Source organism: Centropristis striata, chromosome 19 (assembly GCF_030273125.1).
Source record: "Centropristis striata isolate RG_2023a ecotype Rhode Island chromosome 19, C.striata_1.0, whole genome shotgun sequence".
Classification (NCBI taxonomy): Eukaryota; Metazoa; Chordata; class Actinopteri; order Perciformes; family Serranidae; genus Centropristis; species Centropristis striata.
Window position 1 is genome coordinate 27,383,597 of NC_081535.1, and position 24,120 is coordinate 27,407,716.

Here is a 24,120-nt window from a genome sequence, read left to right on the forward strand (position 1 = left end):
GGTAGATAGATAGATAGATAGATAGATAGATAGATAGATAGATAGATAGATAGATAGATAGATAGATAGATAGATGGATAGAAAAGAAAAAGTGACTGATTTTACAGCTGCAGTTTTTCAATAAAATCCACGAGTGACATCAGCGAGAATAGGAAGCCACAAGGTCACCCCAAGGGAGGAGGACATTCCTGAAAGAGTTAGAATAGTTTCATTTTGGTGAGAGACTGGTGCACTACATCTCCAAACATGGTGGGAGAGAGAGAGAGAGAGAGAGAGAGAGAGAGAGAGAGAGAGAGAGAAAGAGAGAGAGAGACTTCCGCCTGAGAATTAAATTTTTTGCCCCCATCCCATTTCCCTCCTCTCTTCCCTCCTGTTGAGCAGCTCGGACCGGCGGCCGCTTAAAGCGTGCGTCAGTGGCGTCATACCCGCGCTCATTACGCACGTCCCCGGTGTGCCGCAGGTGCAGCCTTGGACACACCCACAAGGCAAACTCCTGTCAGGCAAGCAGAGAGTGGAGCCTGTCAGTCTACAGCAGAGCCCCGCAGAGGGAACACGACAGGTAAGAGGCTGATGATTTACCTGGTTGGATTTTAACCTGCCTGCTTTTAGCTCCTGTCATCGATTCAGAGAGCCTGTCGTTCTGCTTTCACTTCCTGCCGTGTGTTCATGGCGTTCAGAGTTAGGCTGGTTGTGGTGGAAAAGTAACTTTAGTGTTGCTGTTATTTTTTTAGAGGGACAGCAGCTGAGCAGAAACCTGCAGTGAGACAGGAAAATCACAGAAAGTACTTTACTGTTCATTTTGATAAAGTCATTATACATATATAGTGACAGAGACATACATGGGATAATGTCATTTTGAAGATTTACAGTCAAAACTGTTAGTCTGGTGCAGTGGTAAACTGGGGCTGGGGGGCACCCTGAAGGGCACTTTATCTTTTCATCACTGGAAGGTTTACTCCAGCTACAGTTTATAGAAATGCTTGTCATATTTGCTGAAGGCTGGCTAATTTGACTGGAATATGAAGACAACTTCTTTTACTTGTGTAAAATAAAATAAAAAGATCTTCTATGGGTCAATAGAGAAGTGCACTAGAGACTTCTACAAGTTGTGCCGAATTTAGTGATCCAGTAAACTTAATAGGAATAAAACATTTTAAACCTGACTTTACAAATGTTATCGGACGGAATTAATCAAATTCCGAAAGTGAAATGAGTATTTTCACAGAGGTTGTAATGCTCAAAAATGTATCTGGGTATTTACAGATGTCTATTTCCCAATGTAAGTCTATGGGGGAAAGTATTTTTGGGCCCAATGGCATCACATGATGAACCTGGACATTTTAATACCATTATTTTTCGCTACATTTACTTGTTTCAAAACCTGGCACTCCACTTGGGGGCCTGGTTAAGGACACCCATTTTATCCAGTGAAGGGGCACCCCAGAGGGCACTTTATCCTCATTTCTCCATTCAAGGGCACCCTAGGGGGCACTTCATTATATTATGTCCACCATAGGGGCATCCAAGAGGGCACTTTAGCAAGGGTTTATTCCTCGAACATGGGTGTCAAAGGCAGGTCCCTTAAAAATCGGTTTTCCCAGGTTGGGCTGCACAGAGCCCTGACCCCCAACCCAATTCAAAACCTTTGAGATGAACTGGAAAATCTTGTAGAAAGCCTCCATACAAAGGTAGAAACTGTAAACTGAAAACAGCATGTTAACCTGTTGTTGGTTTTTGACTCTTTTTCATCCTGCCTGTATATGCAACTTAAATAATGTTTACCATGCCATGCTGGTATCATATTTTTCAGCAAAACCTCACCTGATTATTATTTTGTCATTTTGACTTACTGGATCAACATTTTGAAACACAAAAAACACACCAAAAAATATTTTTAAAAACACAAAAACACACCAAAAAATAAAAAAAAATTCAAACATATAAAACACTCAAAAAATAATACAATTTTAAGATTGCATTAAAAATGTTGAAACGCACAAAAATCATGTTACACTTGGTCGTGGTGATTTTTACCTTTGCTGAAAAAGAGCTGACACACTAAATTGGACATTCTGGAAAAGCCAGAACTTTAGAAGGAAGCTGACATTAGGGCTCGATGCTGCTTCATTTTTACGTCATGTTTAATTATCAGTTGTGCATTTTTTTGAGAGGTTCAGCGGCACCAGGGATGACACTAATTAAAAACTCTTACCAGAAGGTTAGGCCCAGCAGTCTGGAATTTAATACAGGTGTGGTTGACAACTTGGAGAAGGTATGTGCTGATTTCTGGCATGAAGCATGTCATAGTTACTGTCATTTGCATAATGAGTAATACACAAGGATGGGAAAACGTTTGAACTGAGCCATGTTTGAACTAATTTAAGTTGCTAGCACATTTCCAAATATGACTTCTCATTGTCTTGTTGTTGCTGTCGGTTATTTCAGGTGATGCAGTTGTTTCGGTTGATAATTAATTAAGAACTCCCCCTGACTAAAACTGAAACATACAATCTGTGCAGGACCAAACTTGTGCCACTTAAACACCCACTGACAATTAAACTCTCGTTTATCAGAGTGATGAAATATATTGTTTTGTGTTTTCTGTCCTCAGTCAAAGGGCGAGTCTGACTGTACTCTGCACTGTGCTCTGATAAGATCGCTGCAGAAAGGAGACCTTATCTTTATTTCAGATGGTGGTAGTCACTAACACTGGCTCCACATGGAACCACCATGTCAGATATGAGTTAAATAATGACAGCAATAATAACAATAACACTGATCATCTGATCAGATGCATTTATGTAAACTGGACCTTTAAACATGTGTTTGGTCAAAAAGAAAGTTGGGTAATGATGGTATTAATGATAATAATAGTGGCTGTTTGTGTTCTGCTACATAGTTTTTCTTGTGAAATAAAAACTGTGATGTGTTTTCAAGTCAGTCATAATTTAAAATTAACCAGATGATGGAACTGTTGCTGTTGCTCCATTAAAAAGGGACGTGTTATGCTCTTTTTAAGGCTCATATTTATATTTTGGGGTTCTATTAGAACATGTTTACATGGTTCAATGTTTAAATTGAGCCTTAGCCTTAAACTAGAGCTAAATGGAGAATTATCTTTAGACATCATCAGGGCGACACAAACATGACTCCAATATCTAATATAACATAATATATCAGTGTGTTGTGGAGTTGTTAAGCTCCCAAGTGGCCCAAAAAACCATAAGTGCAACTTTAAATGTGCATTGTTTCTTGTTGGCAAGCTAGCAAGGTTGTTGCAAGCTAATTTTGCTATGTTAACAGCTAGCTTCCAGAACAGTGGCACGAGCGATTAGGGCTGGGCGATATGGACCAAAAGTCATATCCCGATATATTTAGGCTGAATATTGTTATACGATATATATCCCGATATTTTTATCTCTAAGTGAGAGCAAATGTTCAGTCAAAGTCAAAGCCAAATATGACATGTCACAAGCAGTTTTATTGAAACCGTTTATTTAAGTGAACATAAATACCGTATAACAACAGGAGTACCTCTTTTAAATCAAAGCTCCCTAAAGTGCACATTTAAATAAAATAAAAAATCTTAAATAAAAATAGCCTATGAAATAAAATAGATCCTTTTCTGAAATAAATACATTTATATGAGAAAAGAATAACAAACATTACAAAAGAACTAAATATGACAAACCCTAGTAAGGGCAGCATTTATATATATAAAGAAAAATATGTTTTTTAAAACTATATCGATATATGCCATATGGTCTAATTCCATATCACATTTAAAAATATATTGATAATTTTCATATCGATATATCGCCCAACCCTACGAGTGATACTATCTGCCCCTTTATGATGTGACCTAAGACACATTTGGAATGTTTGTGTACTTTTACTTTTTGTTTTGACTTCAACTTTACTTTTACTTTTGTTTTATACTGTCCAAAATGGATAAGTAAGAAAATGCTAGCCACATGCTGTAGCTGAGTGTTAGCATGGAGCATAGCGCTCAACTTGTGTATCGAGTGCTTCAAATACTGTAAATGTAAGCAGTTAAATAGACCTGGTGTGTGTGTGTGTGTGTGTGTGTCAGGTTAATAGACGATCTCTGCCCTGTCGTCCTGCATTCTGCATGTAAACCATTGTTGTGATGCCGATGTGTCAGTGACTTCAAAAGCTAACTGAGTCAGTCATGCATGTTTAAGGGTTTTCCTGCTTGAGGAATGCTGAAACATTGAAAGACATATCAGCTGCTAGCATCTCTGACTCTGCCTATGGCTCTTTTCTGTCTGTCTCTTTCTATGTTGTTATCTTTTTCTTTCAGTCCATCTCTTTCTGCTCTAATTGTCTAAATCTCTCTCCACCTTTTCACTTTTTTCCTCTTGTGGAAAGTCTTTTATGTTTCTCTATTCTTTTGTCTCTTCTGTTGTGCCTCATTCTTCTTTATTGTCTTGCATCAACTAATTTTTTTTAGAATTTTATAAAGTCAATAATGAATTTGATGGATTTAAAAACTTTTTTCACACATTCTATTTTTGTTCATTTTTATTTTTATTTTTGACACATAATTATATAACTCTTCTCTTTGAACTTGACGGAGTGAGTGAGTGATTGATTTGTTCCAGATATTTCTCTGACACAACTCACCTCTTTAAAATACTGTAACAGTGTTTGAGGAAGACGTTCACATTTCTGTCCAAAGTGAACTTCTCTTCTCCACTTTTTTCCTCTCCTCATATATTGTTTTCTCTTTCTTCTTCCTGCATTTCCTCTCTTTCATTTTCCCCCTGATCACTCTCACCTACTTTCTCTTGATTTCACCACAGCATTTATTTCATTGCCTTTGGTTATTTCAACATTTAAGTTGAATCATGTTCATATGCTGGAGGAGACGACTTTCTGACAGCAGATTATAATGACAGTGGATGATGAAACCCCCTCACCCCCCCTCCAATCTCTCTAATGTGTTTTAATGGGACTACATTCTTTCCCTTGACTCCGGTCCAGACACTTAACCAACCAGACCAACAAGAAAACAAAACTGTTCTCTCTCAGTTTTGCCCAGCACACACCCACTTCTCTCTCTCTGTCTCTCTCACACGCCTTGCCAGAAAAGCTTTTTTTAAAAAAAAACCTTCTGTAAAAGTAAGCAGCGTTTCCCATAGATTGATTTATTTGTGGTAGCCCGCCACAATATCAACATTAACTGCCACATTTCTCTTTTCTACTCTTTACCATTGAAAAAGGGCTCAGTCATATTGTATTGTAAAGCATTGATTCCCTCAGCCCCTCCTTAGCCCATTATCTCTCTCTCTCTGCCATCAGACCAAAAATGGCAAGAATAAGCTTGCGAGTGCGCCCCATAGTTCCTCCGCCTCACTCCAGTGACGAACCTTAAGTTAGTGACTGTTGCAATTTCATTCACCCCATTGAATGTCCCCTCCTGGTCAGCTACTTACACAAGTAGAACCTATTTCTGTGAGAAACACTGAGTGAGTGATAATGCATGCTATGGGGTATTTTCCTCTCATAATGAGTTAACTTTACTTAGTATCGCTTTCTTTTGATACAAGTACTGATACAGTACCCAAGTTTCAGTCATTTTTTGTACTTTCTGGCAAGCTAACTGCTAACACGCTAGGGCTGGGCGATATAGACCAAAAGTCATATCCCGATATATTTGGGCTGAATATCGATAAACGTTATATATTCCGATATTTTTATCGCAAAGTGAGAACAAGTGTTCAGTCAAAGTCAAAGCCAAATATGACATGTCACAAGTAGTTTTATTGAAACCGTTTATTAAAGTGAACATAAATATTGTATAACAACAGGAGTACCTGTTTTTCAACTCAAAGCTCTGTAAAGTGCACATTAAAATACAAATATATCTTAAATAAAAATAGCCTATGAAATAAAATAGGCCAATCTTTTTCTGAAATAAATATATTTATATGAGAAAAGATTAACGAACATTACAAAAGAACTAAATATGACAAACCCTAGTAAGGGCTGCAATTATATAGAAAGAAAGATTTTTTTTTAACTATATCGATATATATGATATAGTCTAATTCCATATCACATTTCAAAATATATCGATATATCTTTTATATCGATATATCGCCCAGCCGTAGTGAGTTCAGATATCGTCAACAACATTAGTGACCTCAGTCTAAAGGGGTAATATATATTAGCAGGTTAACGTTTATTCTGTTAGTTAGCCTACCAAGTCATTACTAACACCAGTCTCCACGGTACTTTATGTGCATTTAGAATATTATACACATTCATTCAGACCAGCGTCTTCTAAAACCAAACATGGTGTTTAAAAAACAGCGGGTTCTTTCCAAAGTGCAGCCACAGTGTCCTCCCTCAGCTTTTGTATGGGAAACTTCCAGGACCATTTTCTCACACAATGGAAGAGATGGAACCAAATGGAGTAAAGATCATACGGCAGTTGGTGATGTCATTGTTTTTAGATACCTGTCTTCACAGAAACCTCCATTACCTTAGCTTTTAGAAATGTCATAAAAGTAGAATGATGAGCTCAGACTTGGCCTCAGCACACACGCTGATACTTCCATGAGACACTGCTTGTTATTGTTATTTCAAGATGTATATTGTCTTTTTGTGTTTTTTTCACTCAAACATTCCTGAATTTGCGCACTCTTAATATATCCACTGTCATTTCTTTATTATTTTTAGGAATTAGGACATGCATAAACATAAAATTGAACATTTTTCAGATGTTTATCATAAGTACTTAGTTTAGTCTTATAATATAAACTATTATCCAGAGAAGAGAAGTTTCTAACAAAGGCGAGCAGGTATTATGTTGCAGTGTACTTCCATTGCTATGTGATGAGTTTTTGCTCAGGGTGTTGTCTGTCTGTTGTCTGTCAGGATGTTTTAAAAGGAGAAAAGTATGCCTGTGTTTGCCTTCATTCTCTTCATTCTGTTCGGTTCATGTTTGCAGAAGTGATCACACACATTCTGACAAGCCACAGCTACCTGTCCTGTGAAAATCATTAGATCATCATTTTGTACAAGCTCTACCTAAGAAATAACAGTTTTTTAGATAATATAATGTTTTGAAAAATCAAAAAGAAAAGTCCTTGAATTTCAAAATGAGGCAATCGGCCCAAAGATGTTCTTTGCTCTTCGATCACTCTCTAATACCACATAAAAAATACAAATATAGAACATCAATTGGCAAAAATATTGACCATTTTGGGTGACGAGTGTGGGCCGTGCCTGTATAGGTGCGGTGGGATGTGTCGTTCGCTTCCTCTACCCACAGTTCAATGGTCTCAGTTTGAAGATGTTAGGCATGAACGCAAGATTGTGTCTATAAAGCAGCGCAAGTATTTAGCTTCTGTTCCACTCAACAAGCCTCCTATTGTGTGCTGCATTCATTTCTTTTATAACACAAAATGTCAAGTCGTCTGGTATGAGGAACACCCCGAGGTGGCATCTGTTACCCATCAATCATTAACGCAATGGAATTTATATTGAGTTGGAGAAAGTTCCCATAATGCCCTAAAAAGCCTCTCTGTATGGTTCATCTTATACACTGTTTTATTCTGTTCACTGTGTGCTACGTGTTAACATACGATAGAGGTTGCTATCATTGGATGCTAATTCTGCATTCCATTTACCTCCATTTAAATTTGAAGTTGGGTTACTTCTGTCCCAAGTTAATTTAAATCCAGTACAACAAGTGGGAAAAGGATTATTTCAGGGGTTGGTGGAAGTGGGGTCTATCTCGGGGCTAGGCGGTATATCCATATTACGAATTCTACCAATATATTTTAGAAAGAGATATGTAGTTGATACAATACCTCCATACTGATATATAATATCTTTTGATGTTGCCTTAACTTATCACCACTATTTGATTGCCCCATCCTGCAGACTAGCAGGAGCTAGTTCCTAAAAAAAAAAAAACAATGGCTCTGTAATTTGGAGGTATTTCAGGTTCCAGATGAAGAGCATCTGAATTCGATGAAATTGCTTCAAAAAGGTGGAAGGTTTTTAATTTTGATAAAGCCTTTTAATAAAACAGGTTGATGATGATTTCTTGTGGTGTTGAATTAAAACTAAACACTTTGCACATTTTGTTTAAAAAACCAATACATATCATATATCGCCATTTGGCCTAAAAATAGCGGGATATGAGTTTTGGTCCATATCGCCCAGCCCTAAAAGATAGCGATAGGTATCCATATTTCCTCTTTGCACCAATTATATTGGATAATTAATCATTGAATCAATATATCTTATCATTACACCCCTAATAAACACTGTGGCAACATGTCCATAGATAGTGTTGGACAGTTTGTGACTGATTAAATGTGGTACAAAGACATATAAACAGTTTATTTCTTACTACAGCTAGTATTGACTAGTGGAGCAGCCATCTTGGATTTTAAGCTTAGAGTTGGTGAGGTTCATCTTACTTTCTGAGTTACAAAATTGACTTCAGGCAGTATTCTGACTGGGAACTGGGAAATTTCAACTTTCAAATAGAGCACACCATAAATTATTAGCAGGGAGCTATAACTCAGCACAGTGAAAGACCTGCTATTTCCTTACATGCTAAACTGTGGGCTGTTAGCATAATGCACTGGAGTGAGTACCTTGATAGTGAATTGTCTTTCATCTGAGACCCATTGAGTGTCAGTGCAGTGGAGGACGTGACTCTAAATTGTTAGCATGGTGTCAAGGCTCACTCAACATCCTAAACAGTAACGTGTTAGCATAAAGACTTGAATCACTCATCACGGTAAACTAATGTCTTGCCATTCAGCATGACTCATCAAAACTTTCATATGGGTGAAGGTTTTTTCTTCTCATAATAAGGATAAACGGCAAAAAAATCATCCTGAATACATGATTTGTTGCAACTAGCACTGCACGTTTATTTGATTGCCCAAATATGGGGGCGCATGAGTGCGACTGTGCCACCATGTGTCACAAACTGCAACCCAACAGTGAATCATGGGAAAGAATGGCTAGTCAAGGTGGATGGAGACGGTAGGCATGTTAGGAATGAGGGTGTGAAGCTTGAATGGTAGGCTAACACACACACGCAAAATTGTTTGGAATGGTAACATCGCATACTTCTGAACATTTCCGGGTGTGTGTTTGTATGTGTGACTCACCCTTCAAATGACAGCTCCTTGTTAAACTCTGTAGAGCTTTGTGGGCATATCAGTGTGCTGTTGTGCAACTCAAACATCAGTTTTAATACAGGCAGGGAGGGAGGATGTTGGTATGTTGTAATCTGATAAACGGTCCCGCCTGGCAGAAACTCACCTTTCTCTGATAGTCCACTTGGATGTATTTGTGTTGCTGTGATGTCATGTCGTTTGACTTCCCAGAAGAAGTTTCACATACAGGCTGAGACATTACTTTGTTTCAGGCTCCTACATAACATACAATAGCAGCATTGTTATACTATGTGCAGAGAAATTAATGCAAGTAGAGACAGGTCATTAACTTGCATCATCCATTTGTGCTGTTCCCATCTTTGGAGACTGCAGTGTCTTACTTAATTCACATTTAATTAGGTGAGTCACCAACATTGATGGGCAGGCTGTGGACATGTCTCAGCTTTCACAATGGTTCTCTCCAATGATTGTAAGCTTTCGTTCATTGGAGGCCCAAAACTGCACAGTGTATAGTGGTCTATTAAGTGTTATTACACAAAACCTACTGGGACCACTCACCTGTGGGTCTACAGTATGTTTGGAATCAGCAAGAAGTGGTAGTTAGCCCCCATAGTTGAACAAACAAATAATACAACAGCACCTAGAGGCCAAAATGGCAAAAAAAACAACAACATCCTAATGTATAGTTCACACTACATGACATTCCGAGTCATCAGATTGATGTACTGATCACACTACACAACTTGTTGGCTTGTAATCAGGAGTCTTGAAGTTGTTTTGGTTTTCACATTAAGTGAATTAGAGGGTCTTAAACTACAATATCTTTCCCCAGGAGGAACCCGGGATGGGTATGTCTGCTCTCAAAAGCACATGTGAGAAGTGGGACAGGGAATGATGCGATTCCATGCGCAAAACTGAATTTTTTATTTTTTAAATGTGATGTCCAATCCACAGAACTTTCCTCATCGTCAGGCCTTCTACATTTTCACTATGTACAACCTGTTTCCTCCAGGTGCAATAACAACATTGGTCCATACTGTAAATGCAACACACACAGTAATGTTCCTGATTCAGGTGACCCGTCCCTCAGGTTACTCGTTACACAAGTCTTGCACTCTCAATTGCTGAAGCCCCCGCAAAGACCCAACTACATATCTGGAATTTGTCTACTAGCGCCACGCCTAAGGCCGAGGCTTTGTCTGTGATTGGAAAATTAGGGCAAAGTTGTGTGGTGTGAACTAGGAGAAGTCAGGGCAGCCCCACCCATTACCTTTGATTGATGTGATATAAAGGCAACTTGGCAACAAAATTGGAGACTAAATAATAACAGAGGCAGACGTAAGAGATCACCACTTTAACACACAATAGAGGTCATTTCGGTTCGTAGTGTCAGTACGGTTGTTTTGTGTTGCCATTGGTTTTTGTTTTAACTAACTGAGTAAGTGGATCTCTGGTGGATGCTGTGATCACGTGGCGTGTTATAGTCACCACAGGAGAGAAATGTGTTTGAGGAAGGCGAAGAGTGTGAACAAAACATAGACAAATCAAGGCATGTCCAGAAATGGATTCCAGGGAATTATAGCTGATTAGCTCTGAATAGATAAAGTTTGGGGAGGGACTGCTGTTTCTGAAAAGCAGTATCTTCTGCACAAGTGAAGTCAAAGTTTAACAAACCCTCTCTAAGCCAGTTTCCGTCATTCATTTTACTGGTAATAAATCCCAGAAAAGATCTTTGATGACCTGAAAGACAGTTTTAAAACACTCCATTGACATGAAGGTCAGAGAGAGGATGAACTCTCAGAAGAAAGCTGTTGTTGATGTTCTTTTCTAAATTCAAAGCAGGAGCATGTCTCCATGAACTAAATCCTGGAATGCATTGAACCATACAGATTTATGGTGCTTTATATAACTCTTGCAGGTGATTTAAATTTAAGTATTAAGACCATAGAACAGATATTTGATGGTTGGAAGAAACAAAAGCCTCCTCATTTTCACTGTCTTATCAATAGCACTCCACTGAGTGGCTCAGCACTGTTTAATGTCTTGTTTCTTCTTGCTGCTTTATTTAAGTAATTTAAAACATCTGTTCAGTACCTCAGTTTAATTCATTAATCCAACACTACAGATTATTTTTAACCAATCACTCCCACTCTATGTAACCTTGAATTCTTTTTTTTTTCTTACATGCCTCCATGGTGAACTGAAAATCCCAAAAATTAATTAAATCATTATTTTAACAGAAACTATATTAAAACATCCATTTAAAAAATATCATACAATTCTTGCAGTTATAACCCAACCCACAAAATGCAAGGAAAATATGATTTTGAAATGCGTTTAAATGAAAAAAAGATCTATTTTTAAAGTAAAAATAATAAATGCATACAAACATACATACACATACATGGGAATTTCAAAATAAAAGCGTATCTGAACAATGATGATATGCAGCTATATTTTTACTTTGCATCAATGTTGGATGAATGGATGATTGATCATTGAATTAATCTATATTGATGCACATCAATGCATTATTAACCCCTAGTATTAACCCATGATAATTAATGGGACTCAACACAACATACTCTACTTGTCCAGTGTGTTTTCATTGGTTTGTGGGTTTTTTTACACCAATTTGTTCCCAAATATCCTGAATTACACGCGTAAAAATATGTGTTACATTATTGTGTTTTTGGTGTCTGTGGATTTTTACAGAGGATTTTAGATATATATCAAATATAAACGTAAATACTTAGATGAAACACGATAAAAATGCGCAATTGTTGAATTTTCTTTTCCAAAAAAACATGCACTTATTGAAGTGTTATCTCAGTGAACTCATCAGACTGCTTCTCAGTTTGTTTTTTGCAGTGAAAGCCTTTCATCTCATTTCATCAGCCTCTCCACAGCTCACATTCCCCACCTTCACATAATGTTCAGGCCAAACAGTTTAGATTTTAGGGTCATGAGTGTGTTTTGGAGCCCATTTTCTACATCTTGTAATTTCTCCCGCTAATGGACGCCTGAGAGTCCTAATTATTCATTTCAGTCATTTCAGAACTGCCACCGAGCTTTTCCTGAAATGCATCTTAGTGCATTTTTGCATTTTATAGCTCCTTGTTTTTTTCCTCCAAGTTTTAATGAGTGTTGTTTTGCATTATGCAGTACCTCCAGGCTTCAATTTGGCATCTGGGAAAGTTGGCTTGACTCCAAGACTGTGGTCACCCAGTGCTTATTACTCATTAAGCCTCGTCGGAGGGCCGAGTGGGTGCAGACTGGGTGGGTGCTGGGTGGGAGCTGCAGTGCTTGGAGAGTAGCTGTTGTTGTTGTTGTTGTTTTCTTCGACGTTCTAGTTATGGAAGTAAACTAAGAGATGAGAAAGTGAGAGAGTCTTATTTCTGTTTGTCTGTCTGACTGCAGGCAAGTGTCTTCTTTCTATATACACTACTGCTGGAGAATTATTGCAATTATCATAACGATCATAGTGTTTGATAAACATAAATTTTAACATTTTGCTCTTGACTTTCTGCTTAATATAAGAGCAGATAGATTCTTTCACATATTAAGGTTTACAGTGTCTTTTGTTTGGTGAGGAATGCTTGGTCTTGCATTATTTTATTTTTTTTTTGCAATTTTATTTTTGCAATATACTAATTATTGCGGAAACATATATTGTGAGTTATTAGCTTTTTTCAACTACATCCGTGGCCCCCAAAAGAAGTCAACATGTTTCATCTAATAACTAAAAGTTGTATGTTGTTCATCTGTCTTTATTTGCAACAATTTGTGATTGTCATGCAGATGTATTGAGTGAACAATAAACCATAAAACTTGCTGTAAAGGTTGCATGCACCTGATGAACTGAACTGGTTATGTCACAGTCTACCTAGTGCAGGAAAATAAACTAAAGAAACAACAACACTCAGCACCATCTAGTGGACCTGAATTGATTGATTGATTAATTTGTATCAGTGCAAAAGTAGTGCACAGTCCACAAAAGGTCTAGGAAAAGGTCTATTTTGAAACCTGCTCAAAAGTTACTTCTATCTGCCGCGATACTGGTAATCTGTGAATTTTCCCCTCTAAAATCTGTATCGGTATCAGCCTCAAAAACCACATGGACACACACAAATAGAATGGCACCAATAGCAGCGTGTTAGCATAATTAACTTCTGCAAAATGATACGTTCAGTTCACCTTTCACCAAGGATGAAATGTTCTATATGTGTCAACACTGCCAACATGTCTACCTGCTCTGTCTTCGTGTTTTACTACCTGTCTCCATTCCTGTCTGTCTGTAAATTGAATGTCAGAGACACATTTTATCGTTGTTTTTTCTTCTTTTTGGGCGAGTCTTTGGGAGGAGCTCAATGTAAGCAGGTCACAAAACCAGCCCTGCACACCTGTGTGTGTGTGTGTGTGTGTGTGTGTGTGTGTGTGTGTGTGTGCGTGTGCGTGTGCGTGTGCATGTTGGGTTGTGGTTGGGTGTTGGTGAGAGCTGTGTTGTGCCAGATCTAAAATAACCTGTGGTAATAATTATATGCAGTGAAAACATGCCATTAATCCATGGAGTGTACACAGTGTTCGAGGGACAAAATTATGTTACCAGAACATCTTTTTTTTTTTTTTAAACTGCACTTTGTGAATTATGTAATAAATCTTATATGTGTTTGATGTGCGAAGACAAAATTTGAAATTTGTGGCACTGTTTACCTTCCATATATTGAAGACTTCTCTGTAACTCAAGCTGTGAGCTGCATTTTGGTGCCAAATTGATTTGCCCTTTCGCTTCGTCTTCCTCTCGATGCACAAAGTGTCCCTTCTTCCTGCACCAACAAAGAGAAGGCAGTTTCGAAAGTGACAGAACATGGAGAATTCATCACGTTTTTCTGTACGAGTGAAATGGAGAGAGCCTGCAGAGACTGGCTGTTTTGTTCTCCACACAGACAATAATAGTGTAGAGAGAGATGTGATCTTAAACTGGTTTAATTGTTAAATACAGAGGAACTGGTTCAGCTTTGCTTCAATTAACAAGAAAGGAGCAAAGAGGGAGAGCAAATACAGGAGAGCTGATATGTTGCTTATTCACCGCATCATTAAGTACAGACAAACTGGTTCTACTGTTTTATGTTTAGAGAGAGAGCTGCATGCCACAGTGCACGATCCACCTTGGATAAGTCTGAGGATTAACTAATACTGTAGGACAAACCGGCCTTCTTCTTGTAATGTAGCAGTGGACACCAACTGTGCCTTTTGGACTTTAGGCCCAGTGAAGGGACATCTTAATGCTCTCATGATGTTTTAGACACTTTGTGTTGACCTGTTCCTCTCACAACATGACAAAAGAAATCAATAAATCATTTTGCATTTTACAGATGTTGCACATTGGAGAAAATATATTTTAGCATGTTAAATAGATAAAATAGGTTGTTGCATACATAGTATGAACATCAATGAATAAATATATTTAAATATATGCAGAGATATACACCTTAGGGCTGGGCGATATATTGATATAAAAAATATATTGATATATTTTTAAATGTGATACGGAATTAGACCATATCGCATATATTTTATTTCATAGGCTATTTTTATTTAGACATTTTTTTTATTTAAATGTGCACTTTATGGAGCTTTGATTTTTTTTAAAAAAGCTACTCCTCTTGTTAAACAGTATATGTTCACTGAAATAAACGGTTTCAATAAAACTACTTGTGACATGTTATATTTGGCTTTGACTTTGACTGAACATTTGCTCTCATGTTGAGATAAAAATATCGGGATATATATCGTATATCGATATTCAGCCTAAATATATCGGGATATGACTTTTGGTCCATATCGCCCAGCCCTAATACACAGTACAGTATAAGTAGTATATGACATATATTATATAGAAAAATTACAGAAGGCCTAATAAAGGCCTAATGTGGTCGGATATAAACAGAGTGCAAATAAACTAGTAATAATCAGCAAATAAAAGAAAACCAGCTTGGCGTCTGTCTTGCAACCTTTTATTTTGTGAAGCTCTCTAAAAGCCAATCAAAGATTTACTCTCTTATTTTCGTTGCCTGCTCGCCCTGCTGTGGCTCTGGCATGACTCTGGGCCAGCATTCCCCTCGCCGCGGGCCTCAAAACCTTCTTCCTGCTGTCCAAAGCTGCTGTGCTAGAGGTGTTAACAATAACACAGAGCAGGGAGCAAATCCCTGCAGCCAGGTTCCAACATCTGGTGGAAAGCCTGAAACCAGATGAGAGGAGACTGTTCTACAGGTAGCAGCACATGCACGCCCATATTGTGGGTTTCCTCTAGGAAAAGTGTTCAGAAGAAGTGCTAGAGTAAACTGAAAATTGGTCGTGACTCAATCTGCATTATATACAAGTTAGTTTTAGCTTTTTTAGATGTGTTTTGGAGTATCCTGTTTGAGTATTTGAGCATGTTGAAACCAATCCACTTTATTTGTATAGCACATTTAAATAACAAAAATGTCTCCAAAGTGCTGTACATAGAATCATAAAAACAATCAAATAAACATTTCCATATAACATCAGCAATAAATAATCAAATAAATGCATAAATCTAAAATGATGCTATAAATAAAACAATAAAGTCAAACAGATAAACATACACTGTAATAAATTATTCTGTAGTCATTTCATTTTACTTAATACATTTGATAAAATGTATTAAGTAAAACTTTTGAGATAGAATCTGCTTATTTTGATCACATTAAATATAATCTTTATGTGTATGTAATTCTAAATCAAGAGAATTTTGAATGAATCCAACACAATAGATTTAGTCCGTTTTTAATTGGCACTTAACACTTCCTGTTAAGTTGTTATTAACTCAACTTGTAACGTAGTTAGGTTTAATAAATAATATTGCATGCAATCTGTTGCCTCAACTTTATTGAGTAGCTATTGTTTGTTTTGTTTACAGTGTAGTAAAATAAATAAAAGACGTAGTTAAACGTAGTAAAATAAATAAAAGACACAGAGGACCACAAAACTCATGCAAAGTTAAAAAGCCAGGGAATAAAAATGGGTCTTAAAACGAGACTTAAAACACTCTACCCCCTGGTTTTAAGTCCCGCCCTATAATATTTAACCTTTGGTTCTGTTAATTTTTTTTTTTTTTTTTTTTTTTTATTAATTTAAACAAACGCAACATAAGTCACCAATGGACAAACACAGTAAAAAAGAAAAAAAAAGAAAAGAAAAAGAACAACAACAAAATCACAAAACCAACTGAAATAAATAAATAAATAAATAATAAATAAGAACTTTAACACATTAAATAACATTAAAACTAAAACTAGACACAAACATCAAACATAATTACCACATAAAACATACAGTATATCAGTAAACTTAATAACCTAAGAGAAAATATTCTGTTCTGTTCATTTTTAAATTACATTTTGGGGTCTTTGTTTTTATCCTGGTGGTATCGAAAATGGTATCGAGTATCGAATATTTTCTTGAGTATCGGTATCGAGTTGAAAATTTTAGTATCCTGACAACCCTAGAGTCTAGATTTGGATGAGATCCTTGATGTAAAGTCAGTCATCTTTAAAAACAAACAATAAAATCTTCAAATCAATATGAAAATGAACAGGGAGTCAATGCAAAGACGTGAGGATTGGGGTGATGTGTTCCTGCTTTTTGGCCCCTGTTATCCTGTCATTCTATGTGGAAAGACGCTGTCAAATGCACATCCAAACTTTTTCTACAGTCTTGGTGAAGTCTGAGCTGTAGTTCAAAGTTGTTTCCATCATGATGAAACATTCCTGGTCAGTTAATGAGGCTGCAGGGCGTCTCCTGCTGTTCACTCCCAGTTTAAAGCTGCTGCTGGATCAAAGTACACCAGCACACAAGGTGACATGCCACAGCTGTGAGTCATGAGCAGGGCATGCTGGGGAGGGGAGTTCCCTGATGTACGGCTCCTCACACAGATATGTTTGCTGAGTAATGACTTGTGTTGTTATCGTGACAGTGCAGGTCGACATTTTTCTGACCCGTGATAAGATAAACGGACGATAAGAAGAGTGCGTTGTGTATTTTTAGGGATGCACGATATGGATTTTTCTCAACTGATACCGAGAATGACCTGCTTCACATGGCGATAAGATAGCTGATATTATACATTTTTGTATTTTTTTTGTAGAAAGAAGTTCATAACCACTTGAGGGTAAGACAGGCTGAAATGTATTTAATATTCCATAGCTTTATATAGCTGACATCATTGCTGTTAAAAAAAACACAGTTAATCCACAAAAATAAAAACTAATTTAATTCATTATCAGGTTAATAAATAATAATATAAATGTCCCATTATTGGCAGATCATTTTGGTAAGTTATCTATTTTGTGCATATGTATTTTAAATGTATGTATAGAAACAGAATACATTTTTTATTGATTAAATATTTTTGGTATTCTCATGTATGTCATGATTTATTATGTAAACCTTTTCTATGCAGTTTGTATGATATCTTACAAAATAATAATTGTGGTTTTAAGTAGCCACCAGTCACTTTTTAAAACATGTTAGTAACGGGATATGCAGTAGTGTAAGAAGTATTCAGATCCTTTACTGCAGTAAAAGTACTAATACCACACTGTGAAATGACTCCACTACGAGTAAAAGTCCTGCATTCAAAACTTACTGAAGTAAAAGTACAAATGTATCAGCATCAAAATGTACTTAAAGTATCAAAAGTATAAGTACTAACTAGGCAGAATGGACCTACTCAGATTGTTTTATATACTATATTCCAAAGATATTAATAGATTATTTGTATTGATGCATTTATGCAAGTAGTTTAATTTTCAGGGCTCATTTAACTATGTAATATAGGCCTATATTATGAAGTTTAAAATGTCTAATCACTTTAACTTTATCATATATTTTATGTTAAATCTTGACTTGAAAAGTAACTTAAGCTGTCAGATAAATGTAGTGGAGTAAATAGTTCAATATTTGCCTCTAAATGTAGTGGAGTAGAAGTAAAAAGTTACATAAAATGGAAATACTCAAGTAAAGTACAAGTACCTCAAAACTGTACTTAAGTGTAAATGTACTTAGTTACATTCCACCACTGGTGATATGGAAACACTTATGGTTAGGCAACAAAACCACTTGTTTAAAGTTAGAAAAGAGTAATACGGTTTAGGCTTTACAACACTGTGACCTGCAGTCTGTATGCTGCACAAATCGACACAATTTTGAGTGGTTGAGTGCATTAATTTTGTGGAATAACTACAATATTCAGTGCAGGACTTTTTGTAGGAATTCCTAAGAACCATTCATGAGAACAGCTAGAAATTGATTGCCCTTCCCATGAAAAATTGTACAAATTAATATGAAACATAAGGAAATGTGAGCTTAAAAAAAAAAAAAAAAGAAATTCAACATTGACACAGACAGATATAAATGACAGAGATGATAGAATGATTCATAACTTCCTGCCGGTGGAGAAGCAGCCTCACCTGACTGCATATTGTTGTTTGTTCAAACAGGGAGAGTCTGCTGTGTCTCATCTGAAAAGAATGGGACGCTCCTCTGAGCTGCTCTTCTTTTTTCAGACAGGGAAAGTAACTCTCTTATCAGTACGATTTTACTTTCACTGAAGAAGATTTTTGATTAAATGCTCAAGTAGATTACTGTGAAGCACTTATCTCATGGAGGGAATAAAATGGGTTCATGAGCAGCACTGCACTGCACACTGGTGAGTTGTATTTGTATTGAAATATTCAGTTGGGACTCTTCTTTTTTCATTGTTGTAATTTGTTGTGAAACAAATAAACCAGTGTAATGATGATGAAGGGGTCAGTCATACTAACAAACCCACAGAGAATTCTTATCAAATCTGCAGCTCCTGTTTTTCTGACTCTTTTTTTTTCAGTTTTTCTGACTAATATTTTTTTCCTGTTTTCTGACTCATTTTTTTCTGTTTTCCAGAGTCATCCCCCCCCCCCCTCTTTTTCTGACTATTTTTTTCAGTTATTCAGAGTCATTTTTTTTGCCTGTTTTTCTGACTAATTTGTTTTCCTGTTTTTCTGACTAATTTTTTTCTATTTTTCTGACTCATTTCTTTTTCAGTTTTTCAGAGTCATTTTTGACCTGTTTTTCTGACTATTTTTTTCATTTTTTCAGAGTGATATTTTTTAACCTGTTTTTCTGACTAATTTTATTCAGTTTTTCTGACAAATTTTTTCAGTTTTTCAGAGTCCTTTTTTATCCTATTTTTCTGAGCATTTTAGCCTTTTTTATGCTCATTGTTTTGATTTTTCAGCAGTTTCTAGTGCATAGCTCTTCAGCAAAGGGGTGGGCGATATGGCCCTAAAATAATATAAAGCTATATAAAAATGTAAAAAAAAAATCAATTTTTTTTGCAATAATGATTTTCTTGAAGATATGACAAAATATTGAAAAATGTATAGAAAATTTGATTTTTTTAAATTATTATTTTCAAGTCTGTATAAATAAAAAACATACAACAAAATAAATATCAACCATAAATCTAAATTTTAGTGTAAAGTGCAAATCTCAATAGTTGCCAGATACAAAAAAACCTACTCTTGGCTTTTCATTGCAAAATGGAAGTTTTAGAAAATAACAAAAAATAATACTGCAAATGTCAGTGGTGGAATGTACTTGTGTATTTCCATTTATGTCACTTTATTCTTTTACTCCACTACATTTAGCTGACAGCTTTAGTTAGTTTCATATCAAGATTAACATAAAAAACATGATTAAACATTTTTTTCTTATTTTGACGTCACTACGTCGAGAAGTAGGATTGTTGCCATTATTGCAATATGCAGTTTTTTTTTATCATATAAAAAATATTCCGGTATTATCATGGACGACACATATGGCACACCCCTACATGGACGTCAGTGTTTATGAATAAAAAACGGTGTGTTATTAAATGTACAGTACTTAAACTTGAATATTGCAGTGAAGAATAGTACACATGGCCAATAATAAAATGTACCACTTGTCCTGAAATTGTCTAATCTCCTGAGAATAAACCCTTTAGATTTTAATGTTTCCCTCCAGACAAACTACATTTAGTTCCACAGAATAGCTAAATCAACAGTACCAGGTTGTTTGTTCTGTCACACACTTGTTACAAAATGTATTTTGGAGTGTAATGATAGTTGCAGCATCTGGCAAGGCTTTAGACTGTTAATCTCGTTACATAAAACTTTGTGTGTGTGTGCCCATGTGTGTGAAAGACAGAGATAAAGAGACAGAAACAAGGCCTGAAAGGAACAAAGTCAACAAAAGGGGAGTGAGAGCTGTAAGGCTCCGCCCTCCTCATACCTGCCTGCTTATCAAGGTGTGTCTGACTTGGCCACCTGCCACAGTCATCAGGCCCCACCTAGACACACCCTGGGGTGGGGAATTAGGACTCCTGCGACTTGGGTGGGGGGGTGAGGGTGAGGAGTGGAACTATTGTGATCCAACTTAACCTCAGTTTAGTCATCATTTATTATTCCTTAGCGCTGACTTGCATGGACTTGATGACTGGGTTAAATACACATTGTTGGTTTGTTTATATTGGGTTTCATAATCAGGACTTAATATGTCGTCTGGGGCTAAGACACATTCTCTATCCATAGAGTTATTTTTTTCAGTCTGGTGTTCACTTGCTTCAGTTTTGTTCCAATTTAGTGGAACTTTTTGGAACAAAACAATTTGAACATTTACTTTTTGCAAAAGCTGATGACTCTTTCCTTCATTTGTAGCTTATGTGTTTTCTTCTCTCTCTCTCTCTCTCTCTCTCTCTTTCCTCTTTCACACACACACACACACACACACAAACACACTTGTAATTCTATCTTTGTGAGGGTCCTCATTGGAATAGTGAATTCCCTAGCCCCTTACCCTAACCCTTAACCTAACCTTCACCATCATAACTAAATGCCCAACCCTAACCCTAACATAAACCAAATTGTAACCTTAACCCTAAAACAAAGTCACAACCCTCAAACAAGTGAGGACCGGCCAAAAAGTCTTCACTTCACAAAAATGCCCTCACTCTGTTGGTTGAAACGTGTTCCGGTCCTCACTCTGTAGGAAGTACAAGAACACACACACACACACACACACACACACACACAGTAAGAGGTTGAGTAAATTGATCAATCAACCATAGAAATCCTGACAACTTTAGCCGGATATTAACCAGCGCGCTCACATTCTCTCTCTCTCTCTCTGTCTCTCTCTCTCTCTCTCTCTCTCTCTCTCTCTCTCGTCCATTCTGGTCAGTGGGGAGGTTGTAGTTAGGGTCATCTCCATGTACACAGTAGTGCAGCCCACCCACTAACACACACAAACACACACAGGAACCCCCTGTGGTCTGAACTCAGTCAGGAAATTAGTTTTGAGTCTGTCTGTCATCATGAACACTTCAAGTCCTGCAGTGAGTACTTTAGACAACTTTTACAGCTGAGTAACAAGTTATTAAATAGCCTCAGAACAGGAATATAACGTGTCTTTTTAAAGCTTTACTGCTAAACAATAGACAAGTACTTACTTAGTTATAAAAGTGGTTCCTTTTGAAGTTTTGGTATTGAGGAAGTTTGCAAAATGTGATTTATTAGTTTTAGTATTGAAGTCTTGACCAAATATTTCCATTGGAATAGCTTGCTGATAAGTTTGTCAGCTAATGTTAACTACTGAAAACAGGGGGACTTGTTATGTTATTTCCAACTCCGTGAACGCAATGCACTCTGGCATTTTACACACATTAGTTGACGTAGCATACTCAACTTTAGCTAGCTTTAACTTCATTTTTCAGGCCAAAGTTGTGGGTTATTTTAGTAAATATTTTTGTCTGAAAACCTCAGCAAGAGGAAACTTGTCTATAGACGACTATAGACGATCTTTACAAAGCTTCGTTTAAAAAACTGGCCAAAATTAGCTTTTTTAAGATGTATGAACAGGCTATGATGCACATTTAAGTCGACTAAAATATATATTTTTTCCTGTCTATAGGGTACATATTTTTACAATTTGAGAATGTAAGAATCACTACAACAAACCTTGGCTTTACAGATACTGGGAGACTGGTGCTGTAGTCCCATTCGTGTGCACTGTAAAAAAAAAAAAACTGTTGTTTTACGGTGCAATACGGTGCAACTTTTTTTAATACTGCGGTAAAAAGTTATTGGCACTGTTGATTTAAGGTTTATGATTGCCATTTCATTCCATTTGTTACCGTATAAATAAACGTTTTTCCATCAAAAGAAACGCTGTTTTGCCATACAATTGACAAGAAAATACTTTATAAATGCAGCATAACTTAAAGATTTTACCATTAAATATTACAGTATATTTATTTAGAGATATGGTGTTTAGTACATTTAACAGTGACTAAAAAGTATTTTTTACAAAAGATAAATGCAAAAATTACAGTGATGGCTTGTATATATATTACAGTATATTTTTTGTTACACACATGGTACCAGTGTATTTTAGAGTGGAGTAATGTATTTTTCAAAAAACAAAAAAACTGTAAAAAAAATAAATAAATAAATACTGTTTTGACTGAAATATACATTTACATTGTTTCATTGTTACTGAAACTGAATTAACTCATTTATCATTTTACATTTTTTTACTGAAACTGAATTAAGTCATTTATCATTTCACGTTTTTTTACTGTCGTGTTTTAGCAGTTTTTCAACATAAAATCCACAGACATTTTTTACAGTGTGTGCCAATGTGTTGCAAATACAGTAACCTTAAACATGTAGCTTGGTACCTAACCCTAATGAAATACTTCTGTTTCACACTTTAAAATAGCGACCGGTCATATTGACATAGTGTCACTTATCGTGACAATACACTGTAACTCTACCCATATCCAAGGAATTCACCAAAGCCCTCGTATAAAGTTTTATTTTTTCCGAATATTTAGTTGAAATCTTTGCTGTTTAAACTTCTCTGCTGTAATTATAGACTTGTCTCAAGTAAACACGCCCAACCTCAACCGGCGTCTTTAGTCGAGCTATGACATTGAGCTCTGCAAAGGTCTCGGGCTACTGGGAAATGATGTTTGTCAAAGGCTTTTTTGTTTGTTTTTTACTGTGTTTTTCAAAATTTTAGAGGTAGCAGCATTTGTAGTTGTGCATGAATGTTTTACTTCATTTAAAAGCTTGCAGAACTACAGGTTATGTTTTTCTGACAGTATAACCCCGTCTCCTAGAAATTAAGTTTATATACTACTAATTTGTTTTCCCAATTATCTTTTGGTGGGAAACGCAATTAGGAAAACAAATGAGCAGTATATAAACATCATTTAAAGGAGACGGGGTTGTACAGTAACAAGGCGAGAATTAAAGCATCCCACGTTCATCAGGCATCATTTTACTTTAAAATGAGATTTTTTTTTTGTGGGGTCCACAATGTCACATACTACTTAAATACTGTATATTCAGATTAAATCTTACCTCCATCATCCTTTTAACAACTAGAAATTCCTCTCTGCTCCCTGAAACTCCTGTTGATGCATGTTATCTTTTTTCAGAGGGATTAAAACACAATGGGCTTGTTTTGATTGCATTTAATCAGACAACACAGACTCGGTGTGTCATGAACGCCCAGCCCACTCACGTTGTTATGCATCCATTGTATAGCGAGTAGGGGAATTAATTGCCTGCTGTCCATCTGTAGATTGTATATATATATGTGTGTGTATGAAGATTGATTTCCTCCTTTAAGATAACAACATAAATATGCGCCACCCGGGTTTGTTGTTTCAGCTCAGTCTCACAATGGCCCTCTGTGGCTGCTTTCAAACAGTGGTGGGTGGGAAGCTTCTACCTGCTGAGAGTCTGTTCAGTAGGCAGAACTGTACTGTGGTTACCAATATCTCAGAACAATATCGAACATTTCTAATGTTCTACTATGGAGCACTTAGACA

At 36.5% G+C, this 24,120-nt stretch overlaps 1 protein-coding gene across 1 annotated transcript in view; it reads left to right on the forward strand.

The window, feature by feature from the left end:
- Window positions 1–361: 361 nt before the first annotated feature.
- Window positions 362–24,120, forward strand: part of LOC131992442 (cingulin-like protein 1) — an 83,938-nt gene continuing 60,179 nt past the window's right edge. Inside the window, exon 1 of the mRNA XM_059358037.1 lies at window positions 362–559. The gene's annotated coding sequence lies outside the window, so the exon portion shown is untranslated. The remainder of the gene's footprint in view (window positions 560–24,120) is intronic.